Genomic DNA, 18,295 nt, shown 5'->3' with positions numbered 1-18,295 from the left:
TTCAGAGATGCTTCCTTAGGAATTCAGAATTAGAATTGAGATCCTTAGTCACTTTCTGGGAGGCTGGACCAGTGAAAGAAGATTTAGGAAATATTGGAGGACAGGATTTTTCCCATATAATATAGAGAACCAGACAAAAATGGTCTTCAAAGATAGAAAACGATGAAATATGCAGAGTTATGGAGATAAGACAGAGAAATTACATGTCCAGTATAGACGGTATGATTTCACTTTCTCCCAGTTCCTAGATGCAGTTCTGTCCTTTGCTTTCACAGCATGAACATATATCTTTGTGATATCTTTTTCTGTGTGTGTCTTAAATTGAATTTATTTAGTGGGCTGCCAAGGGGCCCAGCTGCAGACAGCTACAGCCTCCCTCCTCTCCTGGCATCTTCCCCTCATGCCACCCCCAGTGCCAATAGCTGGGACCTCCTGTGCTTTGAAGGCGGAGATGGAGATGGGAAGCCACAGTGGAATCTGAGAAAACAGGCTAATCCTCCTTAAAATGTTCAGAGGTACCAGATAGGTGGAAGCAGAGGAATATGGATGGTGAAGAGCTGAGGGGGGGGTCAGGAATGCAACAGGAGAGAATGGAGACATGTTTAAACAGTGCTGGGGAGTGGTGGTACAGACTTGAGGAGGAAGAAGATTCTCCGGAAGATTCCACAGGTTTGTTGTACCCAAGTCTGCAGGATGTGCTCAGGATCCTCAGGAGACACCAAGGAAACACCTGCCTCCATTGGCAGCCGGTTTGGGTTCAGACTTCCACGTCCTTTGTTGGGCAGAGAGGAGGAAGGAGGGGACAGGGGGGCGGGGTCCTCAGGAAGATGGTCCTTTCCTTGGCCTGAGCTTGAGGTTGAGAGGTGACTTCCCAGGAAAATAGCCTCCCCTCCTGCAGCCCGCAGGTCCCTAAGAAGGAGGTGGCCTCAGACAACTCCTGGCTTTCCAAACATAACAGGTGCATTTGGAAAGATTGCTGAGGAAGACGCAGAGAGCAAACAGTGCTGAACACGCCGCTGCCCTTGGAGAGGAGCTAGGGCCCAAGGATAAGATCCTAAGGTGATGGGTGCCGCCATCCCTTCCTGAGGTGACAGACACCATCCCTCTGCCTCAGTGCCTCTTCTCTGAAGGCTGCTTCAGTTAGTGTCTCTGAAATTCACTTTGCTCCACTCGAGCCTTTGGGTATGCACTCCCCACGTGGGGGCTGCTCCCCATGACCCCATGAAAGTTTGATTTCCCGTCAACCCCACGTGTCCCCTTTGGTTTGACTCCGTGTGTGGACACTCTGGTGCACAGTCACCTTCTCTGATGGGAACATATGAAAGACAGCTGGGATGGCTCTGATGTTTCTGTTTAAGGAAACCACGTTCCACGAGTGAATTCATGCTTCTTTTAACGAAAATATGTTGAACTGTTTCTGTCGGGAGGCACTTGCTCATAGATACATAAAAGTAAACGTGGCTGGTCCAACTTCAAGGAGTTCACAGTCATAAAGGACAGGCTAACGTGAGGATCCATTCTTCTCCATGTCATAGTTAACCCCGAAGGGAGATGTGACAGCGGGCTGTGGACAGGAAGCCAGAGTGACAGTCATTTCAGGATGTAGACGTAAGAACAGCCCAAACCTGAGAAATGGTGTGCCTCTCTTTGTGCCTGAGTTAGGGAATATTTTCCCCAGAGAGCAGTTTGTGGTCACCACATACTAATACAAACGTTTAGGCACTAATACTCCACACGGAAAAATCCACATCAAGATAAGGAGTAATCGGTTTCATGATTAATTTCTTATGTCTCCAGGGCAAAACTAACACCCACAACAAAAAGAATTACAACTTGAACTAAAGACTAAAACCAGAGAAGTGTGAAATGTAAATTAGGAACCAAAACTACACAATTTCCCTCTCTTTCCTAGCCCTTTGGATTAGCATTCTTAAATGCGAAGATTGTAGGGAGGAAACAATCTTTTCCTTCTCCCCTTGTTCTAGGCTCCCTGCTGGGGCCCCTGGAGTAAAAGACAGATTAGCAAGAGAAAAACAAACAGAAGTTTACTGACATGTACGTCTCATAGGTACATGGCAGAAACTCAGGGAAGAGTGACTTAAAGAGATGGGTTAGAATTGGGACTTAAATAACATCTTCCGCTAGAACAAAGGAGGAAGGTTCTAAGGGAGGCTGGTTCTGGGGTGACCAGAGAGAAGCACAGTAAAGAAGGGTGAGGTTTATATGCAGATATAAGCCATGATCAGAGCCTTGTGATTTAGTTATAGTTCTCTTCCTGGTGCCCAGCAGGAGATACCTTTACAAGTGGTCTTTCTTTATGAGGGTAAATTTCCCTTAGGAAAGGGTTCTACTGTTTCCAGAGCTTCTCCTGTGTCCGCTGTTTCTCACAGTAACCCTTATACAGAGAGGCATAGTTAGTGTGGCATATTCTGGTCTCCTGCAACAAAGAACAGTAAAGCACACCTCCTAAATGTCATTTGTGATTTTCTAAACCTCCTCATAAGTGTTTTACCTAAATTAAGTAATCATCACCACAGCATCTGACATGAGCCCTGCTATTACTCACACTTTATAGAGGAGAAGACAGAGACCCAGGAAAGACCTTGCCCAAAATAACAGAGCGTGACTCTGCTTTCTGCAAGAGGCCGTTCAGCACCATTGTTTTCTCAAGGAGCTTCAGTAAACAGAAAATAAAGGGGTCATAGCATTGCTAAGTGTATCCATTCAGCATTAACTAGGTACTCTTTGTGTCTTATTTTCTCCTAGATTTGCAGCAGAGAACAAATGAATACTGCAGTCTTCTCCTTGAGGAATTAATGCATAATTATTAAAGAATTATCATAAATCTTTATAATCTTTTCTAAAATGCAGTGCATTATTTTACTTCACCAGACTTGAGAGTCTAAGCAGAGATAGTGTGTCCATCACCTGATAGATAATCTTAAAATGCATAATTTAATAGGAGTAAACACTGGGAAATTGCTTGAGGTCAGGTCTAGTTTGTCAGTCACACGGCTTAAAAAGGAGGAAGTAATATTGGTCACATGTCTCTAGAGCTTAGACACCCTGCAACTTTATTCACATGGAACATAGCTTCAGATTAGAATACAAACTCATGGAAGTTCTCCAAATAGAAAATTGTTCTAAGTGAGCACTCAGAGGGTTACCTGCCACCCGAGGCAGAGGACCAGGAGAGGAAGACAGTACTGACTGGGCTCAGCCGGGTCATTGGACAGGGAGGAAGAGAACAAGGGTTCCAAAGCTCAGCACTCAGTGTAAGGATCTGGTGCCTCTACCTGGTACTACTCCTAAATCACTTGGGAATTCAAGACCTGACTCCCTGTGACAGGGCAGCAACCCCATAGTCACAATATTCTAAATTGCTGCTTCTCAAACCATGCGTCCGAACCCATCAATGAGTGTTGAAATCATTCAGGATGGTGTCCTAATACATTTCATACGGAGGTGGTCAAGGTTAAAAATAATCAACTTTGGATTTTCTTTCAGATGCTAAAGATACAGAACATGGTAAGCACAGGCAATATTCAGAACGCTTCAGGGTGAATTGTTTGTAAGTGGTTTGCTGTACACTGGATTACTAGTGCTGTGTAGTAAGATAAACAGGCAATGGATATACATCCAAAAAGAAGCCAGACACACAAGAAACATACTAGACTATTCCACTTTTAAGAAATTCCAGAAAAAGCAAAGATAATGTACAGTATCAGAAAATAGATCTGTGGTTGCCTAAAGGCCAGGAGAAAGGGGCCGAAGGTCACAATGGAAACTTGCTGTTTCTGTTGTCCGTGGTGCTTATATGAATGGATTTGTTTGTTAGAAACGCATCCCACTCTACATTTGATGTGAGTGTGTTTCATAGTAAGATACCCTCAATGTGGTTAATAAAAAAAGATTACTACCCTAAGTTTTGACACTTAAATGCACAACCAGTCAGTTAACTAGAAGTTTCTTTTCTTTGAAAAGAAACTCTTTGAGGCCAAAAAACTGAAACCCTTTGAGTGTGATTTTTTTAATGGCATTTTGAAAGTTACAAGCTAATCAGACCCAATTCTCTCTGCTGGTTAAAAGTCGCCCCGATGATGCTCTTTCTGATTATCACTCACTGTGAATGATCTGTTTACAGAAACTTGCCAGGCAGCCCTTAGGCCCCCTCCTGCACCTACCTGATTGTGAGGAAGGAGTCTCTCCCCAGGTGGTATTGGAGGGTCCTCCTCCAGGCATCACAGTCCAGTTTAACAGCAAACACAAATATTGGGATCTTACCTGCAGATTTTTTCTTGCCTGACTTCCATAGCCACGTGTGTCTATTGGCTTTGGTGATACTGTTTTGGCTCATTTACTGTATGGATTTCTCTATGCTCACTGCTCCCCCTGGAAGAAGTCACTGATGCTTATTGATTTAGCTAATCACTTAAATAAACCTCTGCGGACACCTCCAGGAGCTGCCACAAACCTTCACTCTCTTTCCCCATAAACGCTGTGCTGCCCCCTGCTCTCTCTGGGCACTTTGCCGGAATCAGCTGCCACTCCCCATCTCACTCTCCTGGTCCTGCCTCCTTCCTCCACCCCCTTCACTTCCCTGATTAACTCCAGGAAAGAACACCTCTGCTTGACCTTCTTTGCAAGATGAGTAGATTTTGGTCTTCAGGGTCCGCTTCTACTTTTTCTGTTTTCCAAGAACACAGATGACATACAAGAATCATGGAAAACAAAGAATCACATAGTGGTCACTGCACATTTGACAACGGGAGGGCCTGATTGTGCAGATGGATGAATGGATACTTTCTTTTGAGATAGATGCTGTAATTTCCCACTGCATGCATGAACTTACTATATATTCAATCATGTGTCATGCTAATAAAAATCATTGCTTTTCATAGCAGTAGAATTAAATACATAAACATGTCATAAATTCTTCAAATATTATAGTGCATCAGAAGTGGATTGTGCCTGAAGGTTATTGTGCTACTTGAAAACCTTTGACTGAACGGCCCTCAGATAGATAACAATCTCCGTTTAGCCCCAGACATCTGGTGCTGCTGCTCTTTAGTTCTGAGAAATCTTCACATCAGTTATCGACTGGGGTAGGGTATACATCCTGTAGGATTTGAACAGAGGAAAGCCCCAGTGAGTCTTTCCGTGGTTCTGTTTAGTTTCTTTAACACATACCATCTGTCAGGTCCTGTTGAAACTGTTGAGTTATTGAAATTAACTTAATAGATGTCTCCAAACAAGCCTGTGAGGCATGCACTATCCTTAGTCCTGTTTTACAGATGGGACCTCTGAGGCATGGCCAAGTGAGGGATGCACAGCTTGGAGGGACCAGCACTAAAGCTGGTCCCCTGGCAGAGACCCAGCAGTCCTCCCAGGGTCAGGCCTGAGCCCTACACTATGTGACCTGGTCACCACCCATCCTCAAGGAGCCCATGCTGCAGACTGACCACATCTGCTTAGGCAGGTGCCCCCCCTCCATCACCCAGCAAACAGAGGGTGAGCCTCGAGACCCCTGCTTTCCTCACTTCAATACACAGGTGGTTACATTACCTGCTCTGAGCTCCTGTTCCACATGGCTGTGGGACACACTGACCCAGCCACCATATGTTCCTCAGCCATCCTTTTAGCCAGAAGTGCACGTTCCTGGAGCCAGAGAACGGCAGTGCCCTCACAATGGCTCAGGGCTTGGAGGGGCCCGGCCTCATCAGCGCCTGCTCCACGAGAGGGCTTCTGGAAGTGCCCAGAAACTACCAGCTGTGGAGCTGCTAGTTTTCCAGTTTATTTTTAAATGATACTAACAATAAAACCTGAACTTATTATTTTGTATGCAATGTTATTTCCAACAAATTACAGCAGTTTTCCTACATTTTGCTGTCTCTTTCATGTAATGTCTCCCATTTGTCGGGCAGAAATTAAACATGTCTGCTCCCTTAGAACTTTCTCCGTCTTATCTCTTGGGAGGCAGTCTCCCTGCCCTGCACCTCCGTCAGCCTCACACTCGCTCATCCCAGGACACCGACTGGCCTCAGGGCTGTGTTCCCAGCATATCTTTCCTCTCACTCCCTAAGCCAGTGATCCTGATGGTTCTCTGGGTCAGGAATTTTCAACATTTATTTTCTAAATACATATAATCTTCAGAATTATCTATTCTCCAAAAATTCAGAATTTTATAACCAAATGCACTTGTCATTATCAAAATCATATTTGTGTAAAAGACCAGATATGAAATAATTTAGGCTTTACAATTGCATATTATTTCTATCATAGGTCATATCTGTTTAAAATATGCAAAAAAAAAATGCCTTAGCTGAAGGACCGACAGTAGAGTAGCAGCATACAGGTGAGAGTTGGCCTGTGGGATATATGCTCAGCCCTGATCTGAAGCAACACTTAAAACTGATATGAAGTTCCCAGGGGGGAAGTGATCTGGATAACATTATGAGGATTGATTCTAGATTCTGAATGTTCATATATGCCTCTTTCTAAAATTATTCTGCCAGATACCCAGCATAGGCTGGTCTGTTCCCACACTTATTACATTTCCAGAGTTTCTGTTCACTATTTTGGCTGAGACAGTGCTGAGTGTTCGCCAGTGTTTTTCTTGTTCTGGGTACAGACGTGTGCCGCTTCCCTTGATGCTGGCTGGGGTCATATGAGGGGATTTTGAGCAAAGGGATGAAGGCAGAATTGACAGAAGCACCTTTTGGAACTTTGGCTTTATAGAAAACAGAAAATGCTTCCTTTTGTTTCTCTCAAACTCTTTTTGCCTCTTTAGTGCCAAAATGTTTGAGATCCCAGTGGCAAGAGCCAGGATGTCTCAGCATCGCATGGGGGACAGTTGCTTCAGGGCCGTCTTACCTTAATCAAACTTCGGATGAGACAGACATTATTTACATCATCAACCCTTGGGCTTCAGGGATGTTTTGTTACTGCACCATTGGCTAACCTATCACCCACAAACCCGTTATGAATCCCAGAGCACGGTAATGGAACTCAGTCCATCTATCCTTGAAGAATGCCTCTTCTTCCAGCTCAGTAAAATTCATCATGTTGAATGTTCTGTCTGATGTGTCCAGGCCAGTACTAGGCATGTACCCAACCACCTAATAATACTGCTGTCAACTCAACAACCACTCCATTTATCAAACGATGTAGTCCTGATCAATGCATAAATACTACTTATCTTTTCATGAAGCTGCAAACACTTCAGACATCCACATCTTTCTGTTAATGAAAAACAAAATAATTTCCACTTTCTAATATCAGAAATAGCTATATTAAGAAATAAGAAAACTACGGTACTCCAAAACTAAGAAATACAAGGGGGGAACAACTCAAAAAAACAAATACATAATTGAAGCAAAATAGAGAACCCCCCCCCCCAGTGTTTTTTACGAGAAGGGAATTTAAAACAGGGATAGAAAAATTACCAGGTAATTATAGGCTTCCTGGGAAGATATTGATGTGGACAAAAGCCAAAGGTGTAAGGATCTTAAAGTGTGAAAACACTTAAAATCAACAAACATAGAATTAATGAGAGGTACTATTAAATGAAATAGCAGCAAAATGAAACACATTATGTTCAAGCAAAAATAAGTATAAACAGGCACCTAGACACATTGAAATTCAATGACACTCAAATTTTGGGGAGAGGGGAGAAAGTTATATAGTATTCAGAGAAAAATATAAGTTATATAACTGAAACAGAAATTAAATTTTCTGAAGTTTCACATAAACAATAGAGGAAAGAACACAATGGTAAATAATCTTCATATGCCAGTGGAATATAATTACCAACTCTCTAAGTCATTCTTCATTATTCTGAAACTAAAAAAACACAAATATTTTTAGATAATACTGAGAGCATGTAAATTTAGAATAAGCTGAAAAGACAATTCAAGAATAAAGTTCAGGATTTCCCGCCATGGCACAGTGGGTTAAGAATCCAACTGCAGTAGCTCAGGTGACTGAGGAGGTAGGTGCTGGTTCATTCCCTGTCCCAGCACAGTGGGTTCAAGGATCTTGCATTGCAGTAGCTGTGGTATAGGTCACAGCTGTGACTTGTATTCAATACCTGGCCTGGCAACTGCAATATGTTGCCAGTGCGGCCATAAAATTTAAAAAGAAAAAAGGAAAAAAAGAATAAAGTTCAGTAAGAAAATGTTGCCTGATAAGGGCAAAATGATTTTAAAGTTAATAATTCATGAATAAATGCATTAAATATTAGAAAATGTAAATAATTATTCACAGTTTATAATAAACACAAATTTAGAGAAAATTATAAATTGGAGTAAAAATGAGGATACATATTTTATAAAGAGCAATAATGTAAATGTGCTTTATGGGGAACTACAATGGTGGGACTTACATATTTCTAAGATCCAAATACTGTTCTGGAGATTCTGGAGAGGCCCGGAGAGAAGCCAGTTCACCCCGTTGATATTCAGGACCCAAGTGAACATTCATTGATAGCTAAGCTAACCTTCCTACTGAGAGAATTATCTTGGAAAACATATTTTTTGATTTATTTGAAAAAAATTGTGGCTTTACTCATTAGATAATAGAAAAATTTAAACCTATTATAAACATGTTTAGTATTATGAAAGACATAGGAGAAAGGGTGGAAGAAATACATAAGAAGGGCCTTTCCCAGTGAATGTCTGTGGAGTCAGGCTTGGGAAGCACAAAGAGCTTTCAGCATTGGGGGCCACTTTTTCCTATGAAATATCAACTCAGAATGTTCCATGTATCTTTTTGAATAGTAGTTTTGTCCAATATATGCCCAGGAGTGGGATTGCTGGATCATATGGTAGTTCTGTATTTAGTTTTCTGAGGAGCCTCCATACTGTTTTACACGGAACTATATCCAGTCTATCTATATCCAGTTTATATGAAGTGGTTCTATATACAAGCATTTGGAATTACCAAGGAAAAGAAGAAAGTGGGTCATAATAGTCTTTGGAAGAAAATAGTAGTCTCTTAGAATAGACCATGATGAAAGACAGTATGAGAAAAAGAATGTATATATATGTCTGTCTGGGTCACTATGCTGTATAGCAGAAATTGACTCAACACTGTAAATTAACTGTAACAAAAATTAAAGAAAAAAAAAAAAGTTCCATCAGAGTGGCTGAGAATCCTCTGTGCAGGGTTTTTGCCAGACTCACAGAATTGAGAGTTTTGATTCTGCTCAGAAGTGACTGTGGCTTTTTGTTGGGATCTTAGAGAGCACATCCCCAGAGTAGGGTGCATTGGCTATACCCCCTGGCAAGGACGAAGCCCAGACTGCAAGAAGTGTAATTCCAGGTCTACTCACAGTATTTGGGTATCATTTGTACAATCCCTGAGATTCGTGGCAGAAAGAAAAGTACATCTTCTTCAGAGACTGTTGAATCTGTGAATTCCTGTCTTTCATCAAATTAGGGAAATCGTTTCTTTCAAAGACTATTCTGACCCACTTTCTTCTCTCCCTTGGTAATTCCAACTGCATGTATATAGAACCACTTCACATAAACTAGTAGGTCCCCAGTGTTACATGTATGTATATTTCAATCTTCACTTTTTTCTCTTTTCCTCACATTGGGAATTTCTATTCATCTGCTTGATCTGTCTTGAGGTTTACTCACTCTTTCCTATGTTATCTCCCTTTGGATGCTAAATTTACCTATTATATTTTTTCAAAGATTCAAATACTACACATTTTCAGTTCTGCTACTCTGATGAGATTTCTTATGTATTCATTGAAAGCATATTGTGTTTTTACTTCATTGAGTATAAATATTGTTTCTTTCATACCCGTGTCTTCTAGTTTCATCTGGATTATTTGAGGGAAAGTTATGAAAGTGGTGGTTGGGGCAATAGTTTCCGTCTCATGATGTTTGGTAAGGAGAGTTCTGCTAAAATATGCACATACAGAAATAAAATAAAGCACCTATTGTGTTTTGTATGGAACCTGGCAGGTGTCTATACTTATTTCAGACAGAGGGACATTTGCTAGGTGACATATTTGTTGTATGGAACTCAATTATTGCTTCTCTGCAGAATGTAGTGATTTAAGAACTTTCTCTGTCAATTGGCTTTAGGTGGGAAGATCAGAGGAGACAGTGCCAGTTTGACAGTATAATCACTGAAGACTGGTCCCTGGTCAACACCTTAAAAAACCATCTTCCTGAAGAGAGATAATAAGAATATTCACTTTAGTATAGCCACCAGTCCTAACGGGTCCCGGAACTGTAAGAACTATAATAACTGTGGTTACTGTAATTTTGAAATTTTCATGTTTTATTAAAGACTTAATTCTTATTATTCTTCTGTCAGAACTTCATGTGTGTGTGTATTTAATAGACCTTTTTCTTTTTCTTTTCTTTTTTTTTTCTTTTGTCTTTTTGCCTTTTCTAGGACTGCTCTCGCGTCATATGGAGGTTCCCAGGCTAGGGGTCTAATCAGAGCTGTAGCTGCCGGCCTATACCACAGCCACTGCAACGCAGGATCCGAGCCACGTCTGCAACCCACCACCACAGCTCACAGCAACGCCGGATCCTTTAACCCACTGAGCAAGGCCAGGTATAATAGACCTTTTGAGAAACATAGATCAACCTGGAGAAAGCCTGTATTATCATCTTAGATAATCACTGCTCTCATTTTTGACAGTGCTTTTGAAATATCAATTAAATGTTAACAATATTGGTGTTTACCCCTGGTGTAATGACATTTGTTAGTCATTTTATTAAAACACCCATCTTTCCTTTTATTTGAACCAGTGATCAGTGTGAATTCTGGACTGATATTTAGCATTTCCTTGACTAGAAACTAACAGGCATTAAAAACTTGCCAAGGGGAATTTTTTTTAAATGCAGTTGAAATTTTAAAAACTGTTTGAAAATAACAGTATTTTAAATATTGATGTCAAATCAGTTTCAGAGACATTGGATTCATCAAAATCATGAGCATTAATGCCCCTGAAGGGGGGATAAAGCCCCTCTGAAAAGAGCGATGATAGTACTTTGGGGGGTTATAAGCAAATTGAGCTAGGACCTCAGACATTATGTGGTACCATTCTCGGTCTCCCCCCACCCAGTACCACACAGTAGTATCACGTGCACATGCCCCTTCCAATATTAACCAGTTATTCCTTTTGTAAATGCATATCAATATGGTACATGTGTCATTAGGAAAAACTAGAAAACCCTTGGGACATTTGCTAATTTCCTTTGAATAAATTTTTGAATTTTAAAAATTTTGAATAAATTTATATTATTTATAGAAGTATAAATAATTTTATAGTAGAGATAAAATTATTTTAAAAAGATATAAAATAAAGGAAAAAATATAGATGGAAAGAATAGACAAAGCAAGAAAGATTATAGATTTTAACACGAACATAGCAGTCATCACATTAAATCTAAACTTTTCAAATACTCTAATTAAAAGGCAGAGCTGAAGTTCCCATCATGGCTCCGTGGAAATGAATCTGACTGGCATCCATGAGGACGCAAGTTCAATCCCTGACCTTGCTCAGTGGGTTAAAGATCTGGTGTTGCCATGAGCTGTGGTGTAGGTCGCAGACACGGCTCAGATCTGGCATTGCTATGGTTGTGGTGTAGGCCAGCAGCTACAGCCCGATTTGACCTGTAGCCTGAGAACTTCCATGTGCCATGGGTGCAGACCTAAAAAAAGACAAAAAAAGGCAGAGCTAATCACATTGGATAGAAAAGAATACTAAACTGTGCAGCATTTATGAGAAAATTGTTATAAAAACATATGTAAATTTAAAATAAATGTAAAGGATAGAAAATAATACACCAGGCAAAAGTTATCCAAAACAAATTCATACTGCTTACAGCAATCAGACAAATATAATTAACAACAAGTAAAATTATGAAAGATAAAGCAAAAACTAAAATAAGGGAAAGGCAGAATAAAGGTATTCTGATTCTGTCCAAAGTTGCTGAAAGTCATGCCTTAGTTAATTGTTAGAATTGGTAAATAGAAAATCAGTATAAGGATTAAAATTTTTGATGTTATTAAATGTTAATAACAGGTTTTTAAATAATATTTAATAATTTTAAATAATATGGCTCACTTAATAGTCAAAGAACACTCTATTCAAAAACTAAAGATTCATGTGTCAAAAAATGGAAATCTTACAAAGAATATGCCCAGATAATATTAGAATTAAACTAGAAATTAATAAGTGAAAGATATCTGGAAACTCCCCAGTAAAAATATGGAACCTTCTCCAAACCTTGGGAAATTAAGCAAATTATTTTATTTCCAAGGGGAATAAGAAATATTTTAAACTGCATGAAAATGCAACATACCAAATTTGATGGAACGCTGTTAAAGCAGTCAGTGGAGGAAAAATTATGCATTAAATGCTTATTTTATGAAAATAAAACAGTCTACAGTGAGCAATATAAACTTCCACTTATAGAGCATGTGTGTACACACACACCCTCACACACAGAAAAACCTTAGAAAATTAAATCCAAACCAATTTGGACTGGTAAACAAAGTTAACAGCTCTGGAGAAGGGAGGGAGGAAGGGAGGAAGGGAGGAAGGAAGGAAGGGAGGGAGGAAGGGAGAAAGGGAGGGGAAAAGAAATTTAGGCTGAAAATCAAATAAAACGAAGTTTTTTTAAAGAACATCAAAAATGATAAATTTCTAAGCATACTAACTAGAAACAAAGAAAGAAGACACAAATTATCAATATCAGAAGTGAGGGAGGAAGGTAGAGGTGTTTCTCCCCACAGCATCCAAGACCGGGAAGAAGAGTAGCTACTGTAAATAATTCTGTATCCACCAACACTCAGTGTAGAGACTTATATGAAATGGACCAATTCTTTAAATGCTACAAAATACTCAACTTCAAAAATATAGATAAATAACCTGAGTGATCCCCTATCTATGAAAAAAATAGATCTATGTTTAAAAACTTCCAAACAAAACCCCAGTAACAGACTTTGCTAGTAAATTATGTTATGTATTTAGGAGAGAAACAATACCAATTTTATAGAATTGCTTCCATAAAATGGAAGAGGAGAGAACTCATTTTATGAGAGTGGCATTACTCAACATTAAATGAAAAGAAAAATATATCAGAGTCGAGTGGGTTTAAACCACAAATGAGGACTAGTTTAGCATTTGAGAATCAATCAATGTAGTTCTCCACGTTAACTGTCTAAAGAAAAAAGAGTCATGAAGTCATTTCAATAAATGCATTAAAAATTGAAAAAATATCTACACATTGTAAAGATAGAGTGATTTTAAGCAGAAAAATAAAATAGAGGATTAAGTGCTTATGAAATTGTTAGAATGTCTGGCAGAGCAGCCTTTAGGCTCTGGCCCCAGGAATGGCACCCAACAACCTTGATGTCTGCAGGTCCTTTTCAGCCCAGAGGTTAGACATGAGCACAGTAGGTGGAACCCCCAAAGTGTGGAAGATGCAGCCACCTCCTCCCACCTTCTTACTTGGAAGTGGGGGGTCATTGTGACACTTGGCCTTGAGCCTCACCGGATGTGGAACTGCTCCTTGGGGCCTGCTGCAGGGTTCTTTCCTTTGTACCAACCTTAAGATGTGGTCATCTATCAGTGTTTGAGGGGTAAAGGAATTGTTTATCACTCAAGGAAATTTCTTAATAAAGAAACAGACCTCATAGAAAGTACTGGTTTTTATAGAAGTATTAAAGTTTATAGAAAGTAGCTGAGAATTAAGAAAGTTGGGGAGTTAAGATTAGTGACTTAAGAAAGGTGTTTTATATATCATGAAGCTGTAATTAATAAAATTAGCAGTAGGAGGTCTGGGGAAGTTAATCATGAAACCAACTGTCCCTTATTATATCAACTGATCAGAGATAGCTTCTAGCTCTTTCTTGAAATTATGCTGTATACACTGTGCCCCTCCAAACTAATGAGTCTAATTTGTAGAAAGTAGGATATTAGCTAGAAGTTGCCAGAAAGAAAGAAGAGCTGGACCCTTCTGCCTCACTGTGAACAGGAATGGTTTCTGGGGATGTCAGAGCAGGACACAGTAAACTGCCTGGCTTTCCAGGAGTGATGGGGAAAGATAAAGAGAGACATGTAGGTCAGGAAGATGAAAATAACAAACATCTGTAACTTAGCAGGGAGAATTTTATTCTTCCTGTTGAAAGGATGGAGCTTTCTGTGGTGGCTACAGAGAAGAGGGAAGAACTCCTGCAAATAATAATGACAGTAGAAATTAAGAAAATGAGGATAGTACTTTTTTACATTGCCAGACTCATATCCCAGGGGAATACAAACCCTGGAGGGGAAAGTGAGAATGCACATGGACGTTAGGGTGGGAAGTGGAGATTTATGGAAGCATCAGAACTGCATTCTCACATCCTTGGGGTGGTGTAGGGATTCTAAGACCGAAGAGCCTATAGGCACTAAAGGGGGATGAAATCCTCCAGGTGTGGAAGGGAAGGGGAAAAGCACCTGCTGGGTGATGAGGTACAGAAACTACAGATCTCGTTTGGACGCTGGGCACAGGAATGTGATAAGCCACCAGCAGAACGTGGAGAGTCCCTGTGGGTCATAGGAGCACTGGTCCCCAAGTCCTCATCCCCCAGAACCCTTTCATGGGGAAGATTTGCAGAAGTCCCCTGTGATCTGGAGTTCACAGTGAGCAGCTGACAGTTACGAGCACCTGGGACAGAGCTTTGGGGACAGCTGAGGACCCAAGCCTCACTCTGGACCATCCTCACGGGGTCTGAGGGTAGCAGTTGAAGGACCCCTGGGTGATAGGGCCTCAGCATCAGAGGCCCAGACATGTTGCTGGGAAGAAGCTCAGAAAGCATGGCTTCACCATTTTCACTGGGTGCGGGGGACAGCAGAGAAGGAGCCACACTCAGACTCCAAGTCAAAGGGTGTATTCTACATCCTTCAGTCACTGTTTACATTTGTAAAATAGACTTTTTAAAATTTTGATGAATTCAGAGGGCTAGATCTGCTTAGGTGCAACTGCCAAGGTACAGCAACATAATAAAATAGGAAGTACTGGTGTTGGTAAACTCTGGGAAAGACTCATGTTTTTCAGGTTATGCTCCTAGATGTTGTTAATAGTCCTGACTAAAAGAGCTCTTCATTTTGTGTTTATTACAAAATATCCTTAAATCCCCTATCATGGGCATAAAATATCTGCCCCCTTCTCCCTTCAAATGAACTTACAAAGGGGAACATAACTGTAGGTCTGTGTATATGGGATAGAGCAGGAAGATACTAGTATTACAGAAGTATTTCAAGTACATCTTGGGGAAAAAGCACCAAAGATGACTTCGGTGCCATGATGTTTTTAATTGACAAGTCTGAAGTATTCATTCCTAAGTACATATCAGATTACATATGTATGTATATGGATATGTATATATAATACACACACATCTCATACATACATTCATGTTGACTATTTGCTTCTTCAAAGAAAAAGGAACAATAGAACTGAAAGAATTAATCAGCAAGGAAAATAAAGATTGTAAACAGTAATATAATATTCCTGTTTATTTTTCTGATTACGTTATAGTAAAGCTTCAAGTTTGACAGAGGTATGTGGAAGGAAAATAAATTCCTGAACCAGAAATAATTTAATATATCATACAATAATTATTAAAAAGAGTAAGCCAAGGCCTTCTTCCAAAAACTTCAAAAAAGTAGGCTATGTTTAGTAAGTTATAAAGAAGATTTTTCAATGAAGAAAAGTTAAAATCAAGCATTTCTGTATTGCAGATTTGCTTATTATTGTAGAAAGAATTGTAATTGGAAAGAAAAAGAGTTATAGTAAAAAAAAAAATAGAAAAAGACAAATAAGTGAATTTTAGATAGACTGATACCAGCTGGGAAGAAAAGAAAAGGTTGGATTTGAAAGGTCAAGGAAGAAATAAGTGCTTGGCTAGAACAGTACAATTGTAGAACAGTATAATAAAAGCCCAAAAAATAAAATTATTTACCTTCTGACATCAGAGTGGAAAAAATAACTAAAAAGAAACGGAGTTCCCGTGGTGGCGCAGTGGTTAACGAATCCGACTAGGAACCATGAGGTTGCGGGTTCAATCCCTGCCCTTGCTCAGTGGGTTAACGATCCGGCGTTGCCGTGAGCTGTGGTGTAGGTCGCAGACGTGGCTCGGATCCCGCGTTGCTGTGGCTCTGGCGTAGGCCGGTGGCTACAACTCCAATTAGACCCCTAGCCTGGGAACCTCCATATGCCGCGGGAGTGGCCCAAGAAATAGCAAAAAAAAAAAAAAAAAAAGAAAGAAAGAAATGGAAGTCAGGTCTGAGAGCTCGTCTCCCAAGTCATACTTTGTCAGGTGCCCTGGGGTTTCCATGCCCTGTCTGAGGAGGGCCTTCATGCACTGCAAGGCCAAAAGGAAAAGTTGAAATGTCCAGAGAGACACAACGAAAAGTCATTTTCACTAAATGAAAAGGAGGGCAGGTTGTGGGAGGGTGACATCACCAAGATGGAAGGAAAGGGGTTTGCACTGCTCGCCCCTTTGCAGAAACACCAGTTTGAACAACTATGCATACCCAACAACAACCTCCTGAGAGCTGGTAACTCCAGGTGAGGGGTCTCAGCCCAGGCGAGCATGGAAGTGAGAGCAGATGCCTGAAGGGGTGGAAGAGAGGGCTTATCACCTGGACCCCCTGCCTGAGCCTGGGTAGCCCAGCTGAAGAGAGACAGCCTCCCTATGTGGGCGAGTGATAGTGCAGTGAACACCCATTTCAGAGTGGACTCCAACCCAGGCCACCCCCATAAACTCTGATGCCAGGCTGGCCTCTTGGACCACAGGCACCCTACACCCAAACTCCAGGCTGGCCCCCAAGACCCAGGAACCCACCCCAGCACCCAGAGGCCCCTCAGAATCAGGGCCAGGCCCTCCCCATGAGCCGAAATGCCAATACCCCCACCCCCAGTACTCAGTCAGGCACAGAGACTCAGGCTCAAGGCCACCCCAGCACCAGGTTGCCCCAGGGGCCAGACAAGCCTTGGGGAGTGGGGAAATGGGGAGATGCTTGCGTAAAGGCACAGAGTTGCAGGTATGTATGTAGGTTGAATAAATCTATAGTTAGAAATACTATATTGATGCCTGGAAATTAGATCAGTAGATTCCAGGTATTCTCACCACAAGGAAATGGTAACAATTTGGAGATGATATGTTGATTAGTGTGACTGCAATAATCATTTCACTATGAATGTCTGCATCAAATCATCATGTTGTACACCTTCAATATACATGTTTACTTAAAAGATAAAATTAAACTATATAAAAATAAAAAATTTGTAAAGGAATTTTTTAAAAAAACCTAGCTGGCAATTATGATGTTACTGAACACTGATTTAGAAGTGGAATAAAAAGGACTCTCCCTACTAAAGAAAGGGCATGAATGCTAACATTCAAAACTAATTTCTTAAAAAGTTTTTAAAAATTATAAAATTTTAATTAGGTCTGTTGGAGAATTTGCTAAACCCTGATGTGAATGATCCAATGTTTGTATTTAAACAGCTCTATTTAATGCATCAACTCAAAGGAATACAAAGAACTTTTACTAGATTTCCAAATTAAGTAAGGTTATCTTTACTTTATCAGTGAGAGAACAGTGTCTCTTAAAAGACAAATTAGCCAGGCCCTAGTGATGGTCTCACAACCACTGCATGAGGAAACACATACCCTAACCCTGACTCTCGGATCCTAAGTCAGTGCTCCTTGCAAGATTCCAGATGCGTTTGCAGTCTTGTGGCTTACTTTTCATTCCAGCCTTTTATTTCTTCTCTCAGCATAAGTGTAATTAGGTAAAAATCTCATTACAAACTTTAAAATGACTTTCCATTCTAGATGGTTGATGGAGCCATTAATGTATCTTTTCCATAATGCTTAGTAAAGTAAATTTTAAAAAGGAAATACAGTCACAAATGTCCTAAGATAGATCAGTAGAAGTACTTCTATTAAAAAAGAGAGAGAGATGCATGAATTTCTAGAAATTCAAGGTGAATTTTATCCCAGTGATGGATGAAAGAAAACCTATGTAGTATTCAGCTCGGGCTGCTATAGCACAGTTCCATAGCCAGAGTGCCTGATAAGCAACAGACATTTATTTCTCACAGTTCTAGAGGCTAGAAGTCCAAAGTAACCATGCTCACAGATTCAGTGTCTGGTGAGAGCTTCCTGGTTCATAGGTGGTCTCTTCTCACCCTGTCCTCACATTGCGGGGTGGGGGGGGTCCTGACCCCATCCTTGAAGGCTCCCCTCATGACTTACTCACCTCTCC

General features: G+C 40.5%; 1 long non-coding RNA gene across 7 annotated transcripts in view; it reads left to right on the top strand.

The window, feature by feature from the left end:
• The window catches only part of LOC110257104 (uncharacterized), a 375,873-nt gene that overhangs the window by 133,940 nt on the left and 223,638 nt on the right, over positions 1–18,295 (top strand). The gene's annotated exons all lie outside the window — the stretch shown is intronic.

The sequence above is a fragment of the Sus scrofa genome, chromosome 15, assembly GCF_054392235.1.
Source record: "Sus scrofa isolate SSC_HxYL_T2T_F1_AM1 chromosome 15, Sscrofa_HxYL_maternal_Yorkshire_Landrace_v2.0, whole genome shotgun sequence".
Lineage (NCBI taxonomy): Eukaryota > Metazoa > Chordata > Mammalia > Artiodactyla > Suidae > Sus > Sus scrofa.
The sequence above is the reverse complement of the archived record's forward strand: the minus strand, read 5'-3'. Positions and strand labels throughout refer to the sequence as shown.